Raw genomic sequence first — 9,726 nt, 5'->3', positions numbered from 1 at the left:
TGAGGATGTCAGAACTACACTAAAAAGTTACCACACCAAGCAAGGCAAAGTACCTAGGTGAACCCTAGGAAGAAACACGGACCAAGTCAGATGGCCTAAGTCAATAGAACAAGTGACCTAGGCAAAGTTGTATGGCGCTGAGGACCCTGAAAAATCTGGTTAGTGTAGTTTAGACAGGGTAGGTTTTTGGGTCGGCCGAACCCCCTTATTTTGGGTTTTGGCCTCATCAAGAAGCTACACCTAGGCAAACTGCCTAGGGTGAAAGTGCGAAGACCAATCGAATAGTAAGACAAGTTTTGACCGATCGCCCTAGGCAAGCTTGTATGAAGAAAGGGACCCTAAGGGTCATATGGAAATACATGAAAAATCGGCTAAGTCCCAAAATTGGGATGTCAGAACTACACTAAAAAGTTACCACATCAAGCAAGGCAAACTACCTAGGTGAACCCTAGCAAGAAACACGGACCAAGTCAGATGGCCTAAGTCAAGAGTGCAAGTGACCTAGGCAAAGTTGTATGACGGTGAGGACCCTGAAAAATCTGGTTAGTGTAGTTTAGACAGGGGAGGTTTTTGGGTCGGCTGAACCTCCTTATTTTGGGTTTTGACCTCCTCAAGAAGCTACACCTAGGCAAACTGCCTAGGGTGAAAGTGCGAAGACCAATCGAATAGTAAGACAAGTTTTGACCGATCGCCCTAGGCAAGCTTGTATGAAGAAAGGGACCCTATGGGTCATATGGAAATACATGAAAAATCGGCTAAGTCCCAAAATTGGGATGTCTGAACTACACTAAAAAGTTACCACATCAAGCAAGGCAAAGTACCTAGGTGAACCCTAGCAAGAAACACGGACCAAGTCAGATGGCCTAAGTCAAGAGAACAAGTGACCTAGGCAAAGTTGTATGACGGTGAGGACCCTGAAAAATCTGGATAGTGTAGTTTAGACAGGGGAGGTTTTTGGGTCGGCTGAACCTCCTTATTTTGGGTTTTGACCTCCTCAAGAAGCTACACCTAGGCAAACTGCCTAGGGTGAAAGTGCGAAGACCAATCGAATAGTAAGACAAGTTTTGACCGATCGCCCTAGGCAAGCTTGTATGAAGAAAGGGACCCTATGGGTCATATGGAAATATACGAAAAATCGGCTAAGTCCCAAAATTGGGATGTCTGAACTACACTAAAAAGTTACCACAGCAAGCAAGGCAAAGTACCTAGGTGAACCCTAGGAAGAAACACGGACCAAGTCAGATGGCCTCAGTCAAGAGTACAAGTGACCTAGGCAAAGTTGTATGGCGCTGAGGACCCTGAAAAATCTGGTTAGTGTAGTTTAGACAGGGGAGGTTTTTGGGTCGGCTGAACCTCCTTATTTTGGGTTTTGACCTCCTCAAGAAGCTACACCTAGGCAAACTGCCTAGGGTGAAAGTGCGAAGACCAATCGAATAGTAAGACAAGTTTTGACCGATCGCCCTAGGCAAGCTTGTATGAAGAAAGGGACCCTATGGGTCATATGGAAATACATGAAAAATCGGCTAAGTCCCAAAATTGGGATGTCTGAACTACACTAAAAAGTTACCACATCAAGCAAGGCAAAGTACCTAGGTGAACCCTAGGAAGAAACACGGACCAAGTCAGATGGCCTAAGTCAAGAGTACAAGTGACCTAGGCAAAGTTGTATGGCGCTGAGGACCCTGAAAAATCGGGTTAGTGTAGTTCAGACAGGGGAGGTTTCTGGGTCGGCCGGACCTCCTTATTTCGGGTTTTGGCCTCCTCAAGAAGACAGACCTAGGCGAATTGCCTAGGGTGAAACTGCGAAGACCAATCGAATAGTAAGACAAGTTTTGACCGATCGCCCTAGGCAAGCTTGTATGAAGAAAGGGACCCTTAGGGTCATATGGAAATTCATGAAAAATCGGCTAAGTCCCAAAATTGGGATGTCAGAACTACACTAAAAAGTTACCACATCAAGCAAGGCAAAGTACCTAGGTGAACCCTAGGAAGAAACACGGACCAAGTCAGATGGCCTAAGTCAAGAGTATAAGTGACCTAGGCAAAGTTGTATGGCGCTGAGGACCCTGAAAAATCGGGTTAGTGTAGTTAAGACAGGGGAGGTTTCAGGGTCGGCCAGACCTCCTTATTTCGGGTTTTGGCCTCCTCAAGAAGACAGACCTAGGCGAATTGCCTAGGGTGAAACTGCGAAGACCAATCGAATAGTAAGACAAGTTTTGACCGATCGCCCTAGGCAAGCTTGTATGAAGAAAGGGACCCTATGGGTCATGTGGAAATATACGAAAAATCGGCTAAGTCCCAAAATTGGGATGTCAGAACTACACTATAAAGTTACCACATTAGCAAGGCAGACTTGTATGAAGAACGGGACCCTGGTGAAAGTAGCAAATATCCCAAACCGAACATGAATATTATACACACAAGAGTACGAACATAAAGGAACACGGACCAAGCGTACCGAGAGAATCGGTACTATAGAACCCTCGTGGTTCTACACAAAGACTTTATGTTAGGGGTTCAAGCCCCATAGTACTCAAACGGTGACAGTAGCAAATATCCCAAAACGAACGTGAATCTTATTCACAAGAGTACGAACATAAAGGAACACGGACCAAGCGTACCGAGAGAATCGGTACTATAGAGCCCTCGTGGTTCTACACAAAGACTTTATGTTCGGGGTTCACACCCCAAATCGAACGTGGAATTTACTTTCTGATGGTCATGCGGTCGTCCAAAGGGGTCTAGTATCCTGGGATGACAAGCATCACGGGCACAGCTCGTATCAAAACAGTCGAAGAGGCCCGCGAAAGCTTGCTTTCCATGGCTATGCGATGCACAAATTGAGTTTACTCACCGTAGTATAAAACGAACGAACCGAACCTATCCGAGTAGGGATAATGGGCGCAGTAACATACTTCTGTGACCCAGCGAGAGTTGAACGAGGTGACATGAACTGTCAGTGGCTTATATCAGATGGGATACATACATGAGATTGCTTTCAAATCTACACTCGAAAACCTAACCAAGTAAAAGCGAACGTGGGGAGGATTCGAAACCGGTAACGAAATCTTAAGCTGGAAAGAGTCATCACTATGGATACATATTATGCGAAACCAATCAAGTGCTCAGTACTGATCCAAAACCTAAGAGCACTAGTGAACACCTTATTCTCACCCTAGTTCACATCCAAGTGATCGACCACGTGTGTGAAGCAAAGACCAATCGAATTCCTCAATGGACTGAACACTATGAACAAATGGCCAAAAACGTTATAACTATCCAAACATCCTACTATCTAGCGAAAGTCATCACGATGGAACCATACAATGATCTTAACCTATAGCGCTCACCTATTCCTACCCAGAGTGCAAGTGAACATATTGCTCACCCTAACCAGTTCACATCCACGTGATCGACTAACATACCGAAGTTACCACAAGTCAAAGTTATACGTTTACAAGCGCAAGACCAATCGAAAACCCCGAAAGCAATCTCGACCCAAAATGTATTATCCGTGAGTGTAGTCGAGTCTCGTACTCGTCATCTGTAATCGTCGGATAGAATATCCAGTACACGGTTGTCTTTCCAAATGAAATCTACATACAGAACTCGCTCTTGGCAAATGGGTGGCATTGGCGCAATCAGGAGCGAGTTCCCGTCCGGGTGCCAAGTGATTGGCAAATGTCTGGGGGAAAGCAACCATATATTGATTTGTCTGTTAGTGTACTGGGTGTTTGAGGTATGTAGTATCCACGCTTGGTTGGGTGTGTCAGAGGACCATGGATGCGTTCACAACCCCAATTGGGGTACATCGGGAATGATTTTGTGGAACCGATGTGCCCGGCACACACTAAGTTTTGTTGCAAGTTAATAGTGTGCCATGTCCGGGGGGGTTGTGATTAAACTCTGGTGAATTGCGTACTGTGGTGATTGGGGTATGAAAGCCCCGCAGTTGCAATGATCGGACGCGCCTAGCGTGTCCTTTAGTTGATGGTAGGGAAATGAAGGCCCTTGTCAGCTCACCTAAGTATTCATGGAAGTTTGGCATAAGGTCGCTGTGGTAGGGGTATGAAGGCCCCGTCAGCGCATGCACAATCGGGCGCACGAGCGCTTAGCGGAGTCGAATGCCGCTCAAGTGCCTGTCCGGTGCATCGGGTGTGTGTGATACGAGGGCAATGAGGTTCGCACGGGGGCTCGCCTCCCGTGTGCTACCGGACTTGACAACATATAGAACGTGGTGTTTGCTCCTCCGGGTGCAATGGGACAATGAACATTCGAACGCAAAGTCGGAATTCTGGTTGATCCTACCAGTAATATACGCTCGTCTCAAAGGTTAAGCCATGCATGTCTAAGTACAAACAGATTTAATGTGAAACCGCATAAGGCTCAGTATAACAGCTATAATTTACGAGATCATCAACCTAGTTACTTGGATAACTGTGGAAAATCTAGAGCTAATACATGCAACATGCCAGGACCCTCGCGGGAACTGGTGCACTTATTAGTCAAACCAATCGCGGGTTCTCCGTGTCATTGAGTTGAAGTCTGGATAATGATGCTGATCGTATGGTCTCGCACCGACGACAGATCTCGCAAATATCTGCCCTATCAACTATGGATGGTAGTATAGAGGACTACCATGGTTGCAACGGGTAACGGGGAATCAGGGTTCGATTCCGGAGAGGGAGCCTGAGAAATGGCTACCACATCCAAGGAAGGCAGCAGGCGCGTAAATTACCCAATCCCGGGACGGGGAGGTAGTGACGAGAAATAACAATATGAAACTCTTTAATGATGTTTCATAATTGGAATGAGTAGAGCATAAATCCTTCTACGAGGATCAAGTGGAGGGCAAGTCTGGTGCCAGCAGCCGCGGTAATTCCAGCTCCACTAGCGTATATTAAAATTGTTGCGGTTAAAACGTTCGAAGTTGATACTTGTCCAACACAGTCCGGCTCCGCCGACCCGGTCAACCCGTGGTCGGTGGGCCAAGTCGGAATCTGGTTGCGACTCAATGGTGTGGTAGGGCACCAAGTCTGTGTCATGGTGTGCCCTTCAACGGGTGCAAGTGTAACATAGAGCTCGACCGCTCACGTTTACCTTGAACAAATTAGAGTGCTTAAAGCAGGGTGCCCAAACGCCCTAGAATAATCTTGCATGGAATAATGGAATACGACCTTGGTCTAATCTTTCATTGGTTTGTACTCAGACCGGAGGTAATGATTAACAGAAGTAGTTGGGGACACTAGTATTACGGCGCGAGAGGTGAAATTCGTAGACCGTCGTAAGACTAACTAAAGCGAAGGCATTTGTCAAGGATGCTTTCTTTAATCAAGAACGAAAGTTAGAGGATCGAAGGCGATTAGATACCGCCCTAGTTCTAACCGTAAACGATGCCAACTAGCAATTGGGAGACGCTACAACCAGGTGCTCTCAGTAGCTTCCGGGAAACCAAAGTCAGGTTCCGGGGGAAGTATGGTTGCAAAGTTGAAACTTAAAGGAATTGACGGAAGGGCACCACAATGAAATGGAGCTTGCGGTTCAATTTGACTCAACACGGGAAAACTTACCAGGTCCGAACTTATGGAGGTGAGACAGATTAATAGCTCTTTCTCAAATTTAAGGGTAGTGGTGCATGGCCGTTCTTAGTTCGTGGATTGATTTGTCTGGTTAATTCCGATAACGAACGTGACTCACATATGCTAACTAGAACGCAGTCAGCGTTAATGCGTCGATGCCGATTGGAACGGGTTAGGACCTTTCGGTGGAGTATGACCTGACACCTTCGCTGTTCGTGTGCGCAAGTGCACTTACGGTACGCTGCTTAGCAGGACAATTTGTGTTTAGCAAAATGAGATCGAGCGATAACAGGTCCGTGATGCCCTTAGATGTTCTGGGCTACACGCGTGCTACAATGTGGGTAGCAGCGTGTCTCCTATTCCGAGAGGAACGGGAAATCACTCAAATACTCACTTAGTAGGGATTATGGATTGCAATGGTCCATATGAACTCGGAACTTCTAGTAAGTGCTGGTCATCAGCCAGCGTTGAATACGTCCCTGCCCTTTGTACACACCGCCCGTCGCTACTACCGATGGATTATTTAGTGAGGTCTTTGGAGATGATCGTTCGCTGGATCCTCGTGAACCGCGTCTGCTTTATCGAAGTTGACCGAACTTGATGATTTAGAGGAAGTAAAAGTCGTAACAAGGTTTCCGTAGGTGAACCTGCGGAAGGATCATTAGTGGCCAAGTGATCCTTCCAGAAGTCCGAACCTGCGGGTTGAGACTTCGGCACAAGTTGCCATATGATAATTGACGAAACACTATAGAAGTCCGAACCTGCGGGTTGAGACTCAGGCACAAGTTGCCATATGAAAGTTGACGAAACACTAACAAGTCCGAACCTGCGGGTTGAGACTTAGGCACACGTTGCCTTATACATGACTTCGAACAAATACACAAGTCCGAACCTGCGGGTTGAGACTTAGGCACAAGTTGCCTTATACATGACTTCGAACAAATACACAAGTCCGAACCTGCGGGTTGAGACTTAGGCACAAGTTGCCATATGAAAGTTGACGAAACACTAACAAGTCCGAACCTGCGGGTTGAGACTTAGGCACACGTTGCCTTATACATGACTTCGAACAAATACACAAGTCCGAACCTGCGGGTTGAGACTTAGGCACAAGTTGCCTTATACATACATTGGCCAAATAAACAGAAGTCCGAACCTGCGGGTTGAGACTTAGGCACAAGTTGCCATATTATATTCGATCAAACACTAAGTAGTCCGAACCTGCGGGTTGAGACTCAAGACCGTAACAAGATGTCACTATACAAGTCCGAACCTAAGGGTTGAGACTTAATGCGATCTAGATACCAAGTTGACATCCAATACCTGTTGAGCAAAACCAAAGATTCCCTGTTCTCGAATGATTACACTATATAACAGGGAATCATGAAGAAATCAAGCAAGCGTGAAACAAAGTCATCACTTGGGCATGCTCGATAGCCAACCACATGACCTTAACCTAAGAGAGCATGCAAACCACATGATACCTATAAACGATTAACCCGCCCTAGTTCAATCGTTCACCAAGTGATGACTTCAGTATGGCTAAGAGAAAAACTTTTAAATGGGAAAAACTCTAAGTCCGAACCTCCGGGTTGAGACTTCCGCGTCGGAGGTGGGCGCACCTCCTATCCGAAAGATGATGAATCAGGGGTGTTCGGTCAGCAATGGTCGGATGCCCCGTCGTAGTCCAACTATGACAATCCAAGTCAAGACCTCCGGGTTGAGACTTTCCGCGTCCGGAGGTACGCGTACCGCCTACCCGAAAGATGGTGTGCTTCTGGGGTATTCGATGAGTCGGATACCCCGTCGTAGTCCAACTATGACAATACAAAGTCAAGACCTCCGGGTTGAGACTTCCGCGTCGGAGGTGCGCGCACCGCCTACCCGAAAGATGATGAATCAGGGGTGTTCGGTCAGCAATGGTCGGATGCCCCGTCGTAGTCCAACTATGACAACCAAAGTCAAGACCTCCGGGTTGAGACTTCCGCGTCCGGAGGTACGCGTACCGCCTACCCGAAAGATGGTGTGCTTCTGGGGTATTCGATGAGTCGGATACCCCGTCGTAGTCCAACTATGACAATCAAAGTCAAGACCTCCGGGTTGAGACTTTCTAAGAGTACAAGCATAAAGGAACACGGACCAAGCCGTACCGAGAGAATCGGTACTAGAGCCCTCGTGGTTCTACATTGAGAGAGCCCTCGTGGTTCTCAATAGGGGCTTTATGCAAGTCGTACTCAATACTGTGGTGTGAAGTATAAAGTATAGAGTCCTCCACTGGTCCACGCTGCTCCGGCGGTCCTGGGTAAGATAGTTCATTCTAGCTTGCCCTATGTGGAAGAGGACTCAATACCCTACCTGTTGAGCTTGAAACAAAGTCATCACTTGGGCATGCTCATATTGCCATACAATATTCCATTATCTACTAATGAGCATGCAGCTATATGATTATAACCTGTAAACGATTACCCCGCCGTAGTTCAGCGCTTCAACCAAGTGATGACTTCAGTATGGCTAGTGTGTGAAGTATAAAGTATAGTCCTCCCCTGGTCCACACTGCTTCGGCGGTCCTGGGTAAGATAGTTAGTTCTAGCTTGCCCTATGTGGAAGAGGACACCATACTTAATACTGTGGTGTAATGAACAAAGTATAGTCCTCCACTGGTCCACGCTGCTTCGGCGGTCCTGGGTAAGATAGTTAGTTCTAGCTTGCCCTATGTGGAAGAGGGCATACAAGACAAAGTATAGTTCTCCCCTGGTCCACGCTGCTTCGGCGGTCCTGGGTAAGATAGTTAATTCTAGCTTGCCCTATGTGGAAGAGAGCATACATGAACCAAGAACGAAGGTTATGATCGAGGAATGATTCGACAACTAACCGATGGTATGAAATGTGAAGAATTCAAGCAAGCACACAATCAAGTCATCACTTGGGCATGCTCGATAGCCAACCCTATGACATTAACCTAGTAGAGCATGCGAAAACCAATATATATGTAAACGATGCCCCTCCCTAGTTCAGCGCTTCAACCAAGTGATGACTTCAGAATGGCTAAATCAAATCGGTTCAAAACATACCATCGGTACCCTATTGAAACACACAAGTCGATATCAAACCTCATGATTGTGTAGTCCTCCACTGGTCCACACTGCTCCGGCGGTCCTGGGTAAGATAGTTCATTCTAGCTTGCCCTATGTGGAAGAGGGCACATTACTCAATACTGTGGTGTTATGAACAAAGTATAGTCCTCCACTGGTCCACGCTGCTTCGGCGGTCCTGGGTAAGATAGTTAGTTCTAGCTTGCCCTATGTGGAAGAGGGCATACAAGACAAAGTATAGTTCTCCCCTGGTCCACGCTGCTTCGGCGGTCCTGGGTAAGATAGTTAATTCTAGCTTGCCCTATGTGGAAGAGAGCATACATGAACCAAGAACGAAGGTTATGATCGAGGAATGATTCGACAACTAACCGATGGTATGAAATGTGAAGAATTCAAGCAAGCACACAATCAAGTCATCACTTGGGCATGCTCGATAGCCAACCTCATGACATTAACCTAGTAGAGCATGCGAAAACCAATATATATGTAAACGATGCCTCCCTAGTTCAGCGCTTCAACCAAGTGATGACTTCAGAATGGCTAAATCAAATCGGTTCAAACCATACCATCGGTATCCTATTGAAACACACAAGTCGATATCAAACCTCATGATTGTGTAGTCCTCCACTGGTCCACGCCGCTTCGGCCGTCCTGGGTAAAATGGAACATTCCAGCTTGCCCTATGTGGAAGAGGGCACATTACTCAATACTGTGGTGTGAAGTATAAAGTTCAGTTCTCCCCTGGTCCACGCTGCTTCGGCGGTCCTGGGTAAGATAGTTCATTCTAGCTTGCCCTATGTGGAAGAGGACACTTCATACTTCGTCTCTAAGCGGCGGCTTGACTCCTCCCTACGGGGAACGGGTTTACGCGCACAGCGGCGGCTTACGCACTATGGCAGTCATGGATGCCTTACGTTTCTATGAAAAGTGTGTTCCTCCCCTGGTCCACGCTGCTTCGGCAGTCCTGGGTAAGATAGTTAGTTCTAGCTTGCCCTATGTGGAAGAGGACACGTAGACTTACTGTGGTGTGAAGTATAAAGTTCAGTTCTCCCCTG

The sequence above is a fragment of the Anopheles coustani genome, assembly GCF_943734705.1.
Source record: "Anopheles coustani chromosome X unlocalized genomic scaffold, idAnoCousDA_361_x.2 X_unloc_29, whole genome shotgun sequence".
NCBI lineage: Eukaryota > Metazoa > Arthropoda > Insecta > Diptera > Culicidae > Anopheles > Anopheles coustani.
This window is presented reverse-complemented; position numbering follows the sequence as displayed.